Genomic DNA, 13,207 nt, shown 5'->3' on the forward strand with positions numbered 1-13,207 from the left:
ACCATAATGCTAGCGAACGTCATATTTTTCTTAAAAGACACGGCACAAACATGGTTTCTCACCCACAAAGAAACCATCACATCCTGGGATGCGAGCAAGAATCAACTACATCTCTTTGGTGACCCAACTGGCCGAAAGTTCTCCGCCCAGCAAAAGCTTGCTTCTCGCGCCCAGACAGCCACAGAACCTTACATCACTTACACCCAGGACATCCTTGCTTCTGTCAAAAGGCCAACCCCGCCGTGTCTGGCGCCGACAAGGTTGCTCACATGTTATTTATTCATTTATTTATTTATTGATACTACATCTCCGCCTGGAGATTTTGCAGGGGTGGGCAGTGAACAATCATCCCTGACCAAAAAATCAACAGGGTCAGCACTATGCATATTACAACATTTAAAATGCCAACACGTTCAGATGTACATAGAAAAGGAAACTTAACATCACAATACATATCAGGTTTACAAAAAGAGTCCACCGAGCACAAAGCAGAAAAATTTAAGAAAAATGATGACAAAGCTTGCGTACAAATGAACAATATTCGGCTTGGATAACATCATTAGGCAGAGAATTCCAGTCAAGTATTGTCCTGGGAAAAAAATAAAATTTAAATGTGTCTACTTTACATTGGCTGCAGAATGAACAGGCCTAACCTTAAATTTAAATGTCTCTACTTTACATTGGCGTTTGGCAGCAGCCGCAAAGCACTCTGGGTATTCTTCACTTCCGGTTCGTAGCTAGCAGCCGACGCAGCCCCAGGACGGCTATGGAAGCGTGTGCGGGTGTTGAAACCCGGTCAATCCGGGCCACCTTCCTCTTCTACTGGGTGACTTACGCACTTCTGAACATCTCAAGTTACTTCTACGGATATGTTAAGTAGTAGTCGGTACGCAGAAGCATCGAGAACGGCCAAGAAAGCGCGGAGCGAGTGCGGCCGGCGGCAAGCTGCACTCGCACCGCACTTTCCGGGTCTTCGCATGAAAACTCAGGTTAGATTTTTCGTTTTCCTTTTGAGCCAGCGTTTTTCATTTCAGTTCTGTTTATTTTTGATGGTTACGTTAGAACACATCACGACTGAAATAGGTGCGAATGTAAGCCGTAGGACGCGACCAGCTGAAATGCCCGGTCGGAGGTTTGGCGTACTTTTCTCGTTTTGTTAGAACACCTGAGACTGGGTAAGAAAATCTTGAAGCAATCAAAAGTTGATGACAGGGAAAGAAGTCGGTCAGACGGCGTTTCAAACTCAGCTAATATGTTTTCTCGCGCGATTGAAACGCCACTTCCGTGCACAAGTTATTTCGATGACATCTGACTACGTGACAATCCCTGCTTTTCAACACTAAAAATTGGTTTGCTCTGTATGTTTATACAGCCTTGATGGAGATGCGCCTCAACGGGTAATCGGTCTCTTAGCTGTAGATGAGAAATTTATTCAGTGCAGTACAACCACTAACCTGGGATTTTTTACGCGCATAAAGCAGTAGTGATCCAACGAACGCGTGCCGGTACGAAACTCATGAAACGGGCGGGGGCGGTGGGGAACCGAACCCAGGAGGTTCCCAGCGCAAGATTTCGCTCCACGCTCCGAGCTGAGACGAGCTCCTCCCCTGCTTTTTAACATTCACGCGTTTTTGGTACTTCAACTAAGTTTTCCCCCGTAAACTACCCCCTCCCCCCCCCCCCCCCTCCCCCTTCTCGCGTTTTTTTTTTAATGAAGTCGAGTAAGAAAGCATGCATGAACGAGCACCGATTTTGATATGAGCTACGCAAGGTCGTACTACCGCTTTATTATTAGTCAATATGAAGGTGCTGCCCATTTGCTTTTACTTCTTTATATTACAGCAAGCTGACCTGTCCTTTTGTTTATTTATATTATAGTAAGCTACCCATTCACCGCCGCTTTGCGGGAACAGTCTGCGGCGGCTCATTACAGAAAAAGTTAATCCGAGCTGTCGATATAAGAATTAAACGGCCTGGCGATGGCACTGTATGTCGACGAAACGTCATGCCATGAGCTGATTGCCTGCGAGATCGCATCTCGCGTTCTCGCGGATGCCTTGTACGACAAGCAGTGCTCACCCCTTCGTGGATTAATCGAGACCTTTTTGGTGGATGCCAAAAGAGTGTTAGAGATCGTTATTTCCCGCGGCCCCTACCTGAAGAAAGAGAGTACACGTTGTACTGGCCTGTAAGAATATTGGCCGCGCATAAACGGTCACCGACGTTCGTTTGTCACAAGTCACTTCGCTCCATCACTCGCTTAATAGTGACGGCCCATTGTTGCTTCCATTGTTTGTTTCACGGGAACTGGAACATCTTATACCCTCTATGGATTGCGTTAGAACAACGTACCGCGGAACTGTGAACCATTTTCACAGCGAATACAGCACGGCTACCACGCCTAGAAGGGCTCTCGATGCAGCTGGAGGAACCACGACCGGCACCGGACGAACCGGAAACGTGAAGTCACGTGGTGCCTCGCTTCGGATGACGAAACTTCCGGCTCAAACGCCGGTCACCTATTGGCTGAGGTGTCGGTCGGCTTGTCAAGTCCGAGCAGCGGCCATTTTGAATGGCCGACTGTCTCTGGCGAATCGGTGGGTCGCGCTCCAAAAATGCCTTTCAATCTTCTGCTCCTCGATTCGGAGCGGATCCTACGGAGCAGAATTTTGCCTCCCTTGCAGATTTTGGAAAGCGCTTTGGATCTACCAGTGGAATTCACCATGAGACACAAAATCATCTCCTCATTGCAGACGACGGTATTCGCACCTTGGCTCTTGTGGACACTGGTGCTGCCATGTCCATTATGAGAGAAAACCTTAGACGCACACTCCGGAAGGTATTCACTGCCCCGAAGTCCAAACTCCTACACGACGCGGACGGTCATGTTATATCACCCGTTGGAATGTGCGGCACATGAATAACAGTAAACCATGAAGCAGCACACATTATCTTTACAGTAATCTCGAGTTGATTGTGCCACAGGAACAATTGCCGTTGACATTACTACTTAAAGGAGCTGTGCAACGATATTCAATTGGAATGTTTTTCTCTCTACATGAGCTTACTGGCACAGCTGGGACTCAAGGATACTCACACGCAACGCCATTGGCCAAGAAACTCCTTTGTTGCGGTGTAATTTCAAGGACAAAAGCGGTCATTTTCATTCAATCTCTCCTTTGCAAAATTTGATGACGTAACTCGGGGATCGCAGTACACCCAAGTGACGATATTTGAATGCGGTTCATAGATTGGACCCGAGCATTGCGTGGGCACTCGACTTGGGCTCGTGACAATTGCTAGCTCGAGAAGCATTCGGATTGTGACCCGTGTCCAATCGCTGCAACGACGACAACAGCCGAGCCATAACAATGTCTGGAACTCAGCGCGTGTCCTGTGCCTTGCCAACCCCAGCGCGTGGCTATGATCAACACTGGCGGCATATAATCGGCTCCAGATCACGTGGCCGCTTGTTCTGGCTGCGAGTTGAGGGGGTGAACGCTGCTCGTTTTTCTTAAATTTTTTTCTGGGACTTCTATTGCGTGGGGTGAAAAACGAACGCGTGTTTCATAGGTCATTAACGTTAGGGATCCGTTTTAATCGGTATTTGTGCACAGTACAAAAATTGTTGCACAGCTCCTTTAATGCCACCCTTCTGAACCTAACGTCTCAAGATTGTGCACGGTCGAAAGTTACAGGATACCGTCCTTGTCACCATGGCCATCCATGATCAATCAAAATATGCTATTGCAAAAGGCAATTACGTTCTTACTCCAAACAAGGATATATTTTTCTCAAAGGAACTTGCCCTCAAACATTGCATTGTTCCTTTGTCCAATGATGAAACCTTTGTTCGTGTAGTCAACATTGGTCATAGCCCACAGATATTACCCAAGGGGCTTTTGTGGCAACTACTACACTTCTGGATACGGCCAGTGTGTGTGCTCACCACACATATATGCTTAGAGATTTGTTTACAGATGAGGCAACCGATTATCGCTTTTATTGTTATGTTTACGACACGAATGAGGAGCTCGGTAGCAGTCTCAGCCAAAGCAAACAACCTAAAAAAAAAAAAATGATGCCAAATGCTTGTTTAATTTTATAGAGTACTTATCGCTTTCCACGGAGATTAAATGATAGGTGAACATATGTCAGCAGGCTCCTAGGTACTATGCTTATATACCATAAAAGTTCTAAAAAAAATACGTTCAGCCAAAATTAAAAGATAAAGGTGAAATTTACAAGGTAATGTTCAAGGATGCGGCAGCAAAATTTTATTAAAAAATTGGCAGGAGTGCGAGAAGTATAAGTATGTGGAAAATCCCTAGGAAGTCCCCTGTCACAGGTAAGACAGCAGAATGCGGATGCAGCGCATTCGCGCTTCACAGTGCGATATACTTGCAAGAAGCCAAGAGCCTGCTACATACTCAAACGTCACAAAAATCGCAAAAAAAAAACACACACGAAAAAAAAACATGGGTATGAGTTAGGTACGAAACGGATAGCGCAGATTGTGGACGCTGCGCTATCGGGCACCACCACTTTCTCAAGTCAATGGCAGGCGAGGAATTGTTCAATGTGTAGTACTTTCACAATCACTTTCAGTTCGATGGTGACGAAGCACCTGCAGTCAGAACCAGTCACGTGGACAGGATTTTGTTTCGGGGAAGGGGGGCGGGGGGGGGGGGGGGGGGGGCCATGACAAAATTTTGTATGAGGAGGAGGGGAGGCCCCAGCAAAATGAAAGATTTGGGGGGGGGGGGGGGCCTGGGCCCCATTGGCCCCCCTGGCTGCGTGCCTGGTGAGAACAAAGCTCCAATCCACACAAACACATGAATAAACTTCTATACACCAAAGGACTTTAATACCCATTGTGCGTCGCCCACAGATTTACTGAATCTGAGTTAGAAATGCGCGCTTACATAGCTATCTGTTCCATTCCTACGTCGCATCGTACCAGCCCCTGAATGTACAGGCCTCGCATCATCCGCTTAGAAACATCTTCCTTTATAAGTCACTAGAAGACCGCCATTGGTAAGGCACAGATGCCATTCCACAGATGATGATACTGATCTAAGTGACCAGACTGAATTTCGGAAAGGGTCCATACCCCATGTCTTGGGCATTTGAGGTATTGGGGAGGAGATTGAGGTGTGGCACTTCCCAGCGGCCACATGGGAAACTAACGCTGTGTGGCAAACAAGCCCTCCGGCCGCAGGCATTAATACATTCACTGCCATGGAAGACGATGACGCAAGGCTCGTGAGAGATATGCAATATAATGGTATTCTTTTTTTCCCCAAGTGCATGTAGACAGAAGTAATCCAGTCCCCTCCTGCATTCAATATCATTGGAGTCCTCTTGGAAGGCAAAACAAGTGCATGTGTGGTCACGAACGTGGGTGCCGGCCAGCCGCGTCGTGTCGGCCGCGCACGCTTGACTGTGCGTGGCGTCCGTGTTTTTTTTAATGACTCACAAACAATTCACTTCACTTTTCAGATACCCCGTCTCTCGCGACAATCATGGACGACATCAGCGAAAGCAAGCGGCATGTAGTTCCAGGAGTGGACGTGCTCAACTGTGATCATGTCATCAGTACAGCGTTGCACCAGAGCTGATGGCGGACAGTGTTTGCATCGTCGGGTACGGGCTGAACTCCTCCATGCTGCATATACATGATTCAAAAGCATGCTTCAAGCACTGCAATACACAGCAAGTGCGCACCATTTCGCTACAAACAAATATGCAGCGAGCGCGGAAACAATGTGGTGTACGCTAGGCGAGTGCTAGCGTTTGAGTTGTTTGCCACACAGCAACTGTTTGTGGTGGTGATGATGATAATAAAACTGCACCCCCATAGTTCTCGCCAATAATAAAAAATAAAAAAAAGCTCCTTTCTTAGCGAAAGACAGGGAAGGGAAGAGGAACGGCCGAGCCTGGGTGATCACAACTCCCATTATTGAATGTCTTCTCACCTAGTGTAAATTAAATCATTAAATATTCATTGCAACAATATCTTATATTGAAGACAAAAAAACTGCAAGGATTTGTGGCTCCAAAACTGGTCACAACAGCATTTTGCCATGAGAATGAACTCACTTTAATCCCTCAACAAGTTTCCATATTGCCACATGCGTCGTTGAGCGAGTGTGTGCGTGGCCGAGTAATTAGCGTGCTCGGCTGTCGCGCAAAGGATCCGGGTTCGATTTCAGGGAGCGGAATCTTCTTGTATTTATTCTTCCTACTTGGCGGTCTCATAAGTTCGAGAACCTTCTCGTCCTATCCACTTACGAATGTTCTATGAGCCGAACGTTCTAGGCCGAATGTTCCAGAGGAACACGCGGGTACAAAAGGTGCTCGCGTGGCGAGCCGGAGTCAGTCTTGCCCCAGCGTTCGATCCAGCTGTTTCGCCGACTTCGACGCCCGCAACGCTATGTTGTTACCTTCAGTTTCCTTTTTGTTTTGGGCACAAGTTCGCCCCATTAAACGTTTAGTTTCTTCAGTCATCATCGCCTCATCAATTGTCATTCGTGACATTTTTCGTGGAGGAGCGGGGTACGCTTTACAGGCATAGAATGCAATCCTCCACACCGTGGGTTATGATGGTGACGAAAACTGTCAACCACAGCGGCAGGTTCACATGGTCGGCGATAACTCTGATCACGGTTGACGTTGTGTTGGTCTCCACCAGCGGCAGAACAGGCTTTCGCAGCGTCAACTCGTTTTCCCCAAGGTTGGTGATGGTGCCATACTCGCAGAGAAAGTTAATACCGAGGATAGCGTCCCTCGCACAGTCTTGCAGAACGATAAACACCTGAGACGACTTCGAACCGTGCTTCAAGCCATCAAGACCGCCGGCCTGTCACTCAAGCCAACAAAGTGTCAGTTCGCCTACGGTGAACTAAAGTTTCTTGGCCACGTCGTGAACAACAAAGGTGTTCTCCCTGACCCCGAGAAAACCTGCGCCGTAGCTGCATTTATGCCGTGCTTCAAGCCATCAAGACCGCTGGCCTGTCACTCAAGCCAACAAAGTGTCGGTTCGCCTATGGTGAACTAAAATTCCTTGGTTCCTTGGACAACAAAGGTGTTCTCCCTGACCCCGAGAAGACCCACGCCGTAGCTGCATTTACGCCACCATCTGACAAGAAGGCAGTGAGAAGATTTCTCGGACTCTGTGCCTACCACAGGCGGTTTGTTCGGGACTTCGCCAAGCTGTCCTCACCGCTGACGGACCTCACGAAGGGTGCCGTAAAGTTTGAATGGACAGAAGAACAGCAGCGGTCATTCGATGAGCTCAAACAAAGGCTCCAGACGCCCCCGATTCATGGCCATTTCGACCAGTTCATTGAAACAGAGATCCACACAGACGCCAGTAACACCGGACTTGGCGCGGTACTAGTCCAAATGCAAGACGGGGCAGACCGAGTCATCGCATACGCGAGTCAGACGCTGTCTAAGGTGGAGAGGAACTACTCAACGACTGAAAAGGAGTGCCTTGCTGTCACCTGGGCAATAACAAAGTTTCACCCATACTTGTATGGAAGTCCTTTTCGCGTGGTCACGGACCACTACTCGCTCTGCTGGCTCGCCAATCTAAAGGGTCCCTCCGGATGCCTCACCTAGTGGAGCCTACGACTGCAGGAGTTTGACATGACCGTGGTGTACAAGTCCGGCCGGAAGCACAATGACGCCGATTGCCTGTCAAGGGCCCCAGTCGAGGCCGGTCCTGCCTGCATTGAAGACGACGACGATGAACATTTCCTCGGCGTTCTGGATGTCAGTGACATAGCAGCACTCCAACGAGACGACTCTAAACTACGAGCGCTCATCGAACACCTAGGACAAGCGAGTGTGGACCCCTGTGCTTTCTTACGAATCCTGCCTACCTTCTTCATACGGCAAGGGATGCTGTACAAGAACTTCGTCAACAACAACACAGCATGGCTGTTGGTTGTTCCTTCCAGTCTTCGAGAAGAAATCTTCCAAGGATGCCATGACGACCCAACGGCTGGACACCTTGGCTACAGCAGGACGCTCGCCAGGGTTGGAGAAAAGTACTATTGGCCGAGGCTATCGAAGACCATTCACCTCTACACTCAATCATGCTACGAGTGTCAGCGACGCAAGAAACTGCCGACGAAGCAATCAGGACTTCTGCATCTGATCTCTCCCCCATCCACGCCGCTCCAGCAGATCAGAATGGATATACTTGGCCCTTTCCCGCCGCCAACGTCGGGAAACCGCTGGATAATCGTCGCCACAGATTCTCACACGGTACGTCGAGACTAAAGCCCTTCCGTCAGGTACAAGTGTTGAAGTCGCCAAGTTTTTCATCAAGCCCATTGTCCTCCGGCATGGCGCCCCCTAAGTCCTCATTACAGACCGTGGATCATCGTTCATAGCCCAACTCACGCAAGAAATCCTTCGTCTCAGTGGCACCAGCCACCGTCAAGCCACTGCGTACCACCCGCAGACAAATGGACTAACAGAACAGCTAAACAAAACTATTGCCGACATGATCGCCATGTATGTCGACATAGAGCAGAAGACATGGGACGAGGTGTCACCCTACGTCACGTTTGCTTACAACACTGTGGTGCAAGAGACCACAAAAGTAACCCTGTTTCAGCTGGTGCATGGCAGAAACGTAACGAACATGCTCAAAGCAATGCTACCCCACAAACCAGCTGACAATGGGATCCCCGACGCCCAGGTAGTTGCTCAACGAGCCGAAGAAGTTTGCCAGCTCGCCCGACTCTGAATTCAAGATCAACAACATACCTGTCAACCAACCTGTGGACTTTAGGGTTCGTAAAACTCCTGCGGCTTCTAGGGGGGGGAGCTGTAGTAAGTACTTTAGAAAGAGGCAGGCACCGTTCGTCGAAACGCTTACATCACACATGCACGCGCGACAAAATCCAAACTTTTCCCCTTCTTGGACGGCACAAAGCACAGGAATTCCAACGTTTAGGATTTCAGGAATACCTGAAAGTACCTCTTTTGAGGTTTGGATTTGCCAATGCGCCGTGAAGCCACCGCGACAAGGGGAATGCCATGATTATACGTGCAACAAACACAGACACCGCTCTGCTTGCCACGAAACTGGCCGAAACAGCGAGGCCCCACACACCAAACCAACGTGCATCGCTGAACACATGGACGAAAGCTTTGGGCTGGTTTTGGATCTGTGGCCACCGGAAAGACAGAGAGTAAGAACCACGACGCTGCCGTGGACGGTACCTATCGCCCTCTTGTGGCGGTACAAGGTAGCGCCAACCGGCGGACACTTCGAGCGACTTCCGTTTAGCTATTTGAGCGCCATCTCTTATCCGTTGGTATTCTATTAAATCTTTCCGGTTTACGCCGGAAAGTTTATTTAATAGGATGAGATACATATTATTGTTGCTGCTTACAGATTTCAAAAATTATCCTGGTAAGATGAAACAAATATTTTGGTTAGCTAAAGTTTCGCCCTCATACTTTGCTCTCATTGGCCGGTTGTTTTTTGTATTTTGACCGTTGAGAACAGTTGCGCGTCGGCTGCCGCGCTCGCGGATGCGTCGGCTGCTCGACGACGCCTGTGCCAACGGTGCGGTGGTGGTTTCCGTTTACGGCAGCGGGCAGTGGCGTTGACCTATTGGTTATCGGTCTATTTCTTCTACCAAAACACGGAGGAAACGAAACCTTGTCTATTGCTCGACTTAGTGGTGCTCTAATTCCAGTGGCAACATCTCTGCCAAGTTCTTTGGGTTCCCGGTCGAGTGACGAAAGGTAAAGACGGGCTGCTATACTTTTGGTTATACAGTTTCGGATTGCCGAAAACTTGCTGGTGCATGTTTCTTTGTGGTAGAGTTATTGTAGAAGGTCACAAGGGACAGCGCATGTATCTTAAAATGAGCGGTGTGGGCGGTATCGGTGTTAGAGCACCGCAGCTCGTGCGTGGAGCAGCTCGCTGCAGAAGGAACCTGCGAGAGACCGTGGCGATCGAATCACTGTCGCTGACTACCGCAAAGTTAAATGTGTTATTGCAGGTCTGTGAATACCTGAATAGTAGTTTTGTGTAGATTTTGTTACTTTGTTGTGCCGTGCAGTGAAAATTTTTTTTTTTTTTCTCTCTGTATAAAGAGCGTGCCTAATAAAAAGAGAACTTGCAAAAGAAGTTTGGACTTGTGCTCAGACTGGCGATGTGCGCCCATCTTAACCCGCTAAACAGCAGCGGTTGGGCGTACTTTGCATTCATTGAGTGACCATTTTGTGAGAACTGGCTGTCACTGAACATGCACTGTTGCCGAGCTGATATCAATCGAGCGACGCAAAGTCAAGTGCAATCGTTTCGGAGTGTCGGACATTCGCAAAAAAAAGGTAAACACATTGTATTGTAGAAGAACGAGACGGCGGCAATGGGAGCAGTTCCCTCTTCTCTCAACATCAGCGACAATAGGATGCAAATTCGTTCGGAGTTCGGAGGCTGCTCCGAACTCCGAACGAACTCGCATCCTTTCGTCGCCGAGGGTGAGAGAGAGGGAGAGGAGGGACAACACTTCTCACACCCTCTCCCATAAACAAGCGGTTGCCATGACGACGGCGCGCGTATTGGTTTGTCTATTTTTTATTGCTTTTGGAGAAACCCAACGCCCGTTAGGGGAGATTTGGCGCTGCCGTCTGCAATTCGAGTCCCAATGGGAGGTATAGGAAGAGTCCGCCGGTTGGTAACGCCAGCAGCAATTTTACTAAAAAAAAATTTTAATAAAAATAAAAAAGTTTTTCTTTTTATTTTTTTTTGTAAAATTTGAAGCAAGATTTGTAAAATCACAGAACTAGTTTTAATTCACAATTTTACGAAAAATTCTGAAGAGTTGGCAGGTAGGAAACAACGTGTCAACGCTACCCAGTACAATCTTCGCTGAATCAACATTCGCTTCAAGCCCGGAGACCGTGTGTGGGTTTGGACCCCGATACGACGACGCAGTCTAAGTGAGAAACTCCTGAAGCGCTACTTCGGACCCTACAAAGTGCTTTGTTGACTCGGGGTTCTGAACTACGAGGTGATGCTTGACAGAACACTGACTTCATCATGCCGCCCTCCACGACCACGAGTCGTCCACGTCGTGCGTCTCAAGCCGTACTACGCACAATAAGACTGAACCGTGATCTTGTGCAACGCTTGATCGGATTGCGTTTTGCCAGCCTCTGTATTTTCCCATTCTTTTGTTTGTCTTGCTCTGTTTTGTTGCCTTTCAAGTTGCATCGGGACTGTGCTCTTTTTAAAGGGAGTAATGCCACACGCGTCGCCGAGCGAGCGAGCGAGCGCGTGGCCGAGTGGTTAGCATGCTTGGCTGTCGCACAAAGGATCCGGGTTTGATTCCAGGGAGCAGAATCTTCTTTTATTTATTCTCTCTACTTGGCATTCTAGTAAGTTCGAGAACCTTCTCGTCCGATCCAGTTACGAATATTCTACGAGCAGAACGTTCTAGGCCGAAATGTTCCAGAGAAACATGCGAGTACAAAAGGTGCTCTGTGTGGCGGGCCGGAGTCAGTCTCGCCCCAGCGTTCGATCCAGCTGTTTCGATGCCCGTGACGCTCTGTTATTTTCAGTTTCCTTTTTGTTTTGGGCACAAGTTCACTCCATTAAACGCTTAGTTTCTTCAGTTATCATCGCCTTATCAATTGTCGTTTGTGACAATATTTAGAAGTTTATAATGCTGAGTTGCCATTTTTATGGGTTGCTAAACTTTTAATAGCGAGCCCTCCCCATGATGGTCCTTAAAGGGACACTGACAGGGTATTTATGGTCACCGAGGTTTTTAGTTGTACGTGACATATGGGAGCTCAACTACCCAGAACAGAATTTGCGGCTCGAAATTCGGTTTCTTTCCGCCCGAAAACCGCCGATCAAGAATTGGCCGGTTCGAGTCTCGCTCACTCTCTTTTTCGCGGTCACGGGCCGTTTTCTAAGGTATCGATGCGACCACCAAATTTAATCAAAGTCGTGGGTCACTGAAGGCACACACTAAATATTAAAAATAGAAAAAAATATGAAACCCATTTCTTGTGGCTTCTAAAAGGCTGTAAATACGTTGATTGAAAAAAAAAAAGTTCCACAGACAACCGGAAGCATTCTGTGCGTTCGTCGTTTCGCGTATCGTGGGACTCGCGGGGACGGCGATGGCAGCGGACGACGGGCGTGGGACCTCTATTTCAGAACTGTCGTTCGCGGGTACCGGCGAATTCTGTCTACCGTTAAAAGAGAAATTTGGGACTGATCAAAAGAATTGGTATTCATCCCGTACGACACGCCCGGCCACCAAGCCGACTTGCACGAAGACGTCGCCGAGCCGTCGCTCCCTTCTCATGGCTGAAGACAACGCTCGAGCAAACGTCAAGCACGACGTGTCTACTTCGAGTTGAATATGCACGCGTACGATTTCTTTACTAGGTGCGAATGTCCCCAAAGCGTGGTGCTTCCCGACTTCGACCCGGGAGTGCTTTTGCTAGAGAAAAATCGACAGCAAACTTTCCAACTTACAGTTTACCGGCTGAATTATTACTAAGGAAAGATATCCACCAGAAACGGGATGCCCCAGTAGCTCAGTGGAAAAGACGTCCGCTTCACACGCAGTAGGACCGGGTTCGATCCCCCGTGAATTTTTTCTTTTTTTTTTTTCAAACATTTTCCGATGTTTACATATCTTTTTCTTTTTTTTTTTACAATCATCACTGAAGAAACGAACAAAAAAATAACAAACAAATGTTGTGGACGATACTTCGCTGAACTAAACCGTATGGGATTTCCGTTTTGACACCTGCAAACTCAATGTAATCAATTTCCACAAAATGCAAGGAGCATATAAATCAGGTAGCGTCCGCTTTCCGAGGTGCCCATAAATGTTCTACAGGAATCGCAGCCAGCCATTGCTCCCGATCCCGTTGATCTTTCGAAAACTCTGTCGCACAATGCCACTTTTTTTCGGATGCAGGACATGTGAGCCAGCTCTTCACGCAACATCTTGGGTTTATTCTTTTCAGAGCCGATCATGGAAATTCACCACGGGCACTCACTACTCATCTCCAACTCCTCAATGTACAAAACAACTCATCTTGGAGTACAGAACAACGAGCGGAACAGACATAACTGCAAAAGAATTGCACGGCAAGCAGTTCCCGCACGCCGCATCGCACGCCGCATGTCGTGTCGTCTGCTACC

At 48.2% G+C, this 13,207-nt stretch overlaps 1 protein-coding gene across 1 annotated transcript in view; it reads right to left on the reverse strand.

The window, feature by feature from the left end:
- LOC8053672 (GTP-binding protein Rit1) overlaps positions 1-13,207 on the reverse strand; it is a 35,559-nt gene that overhangs the window by 5,936 nt on the left and 16,416 nt on the right. The gene's annotated exons all lie outside the window — the stretch shown is intronic.

Source organism: Ixodes scapularis, unplaced genomic scaffold, assembly GCF_016920785.2.
Source record: "Ixodes scapularis isolate PalLabHiFi unplaced genomic scaffold, ASM1692078v2 PGA_scaffold1__304_contigs__length_218370807, whole genome shotgun sequence".
Taxonomy (NCBI): domain Eukaryota; kingdom Metazoa; phylum Arthropoda; class Arachnida; order Ixodida; family Ixodidae; genus Ixodes; species Ixodes scapularis.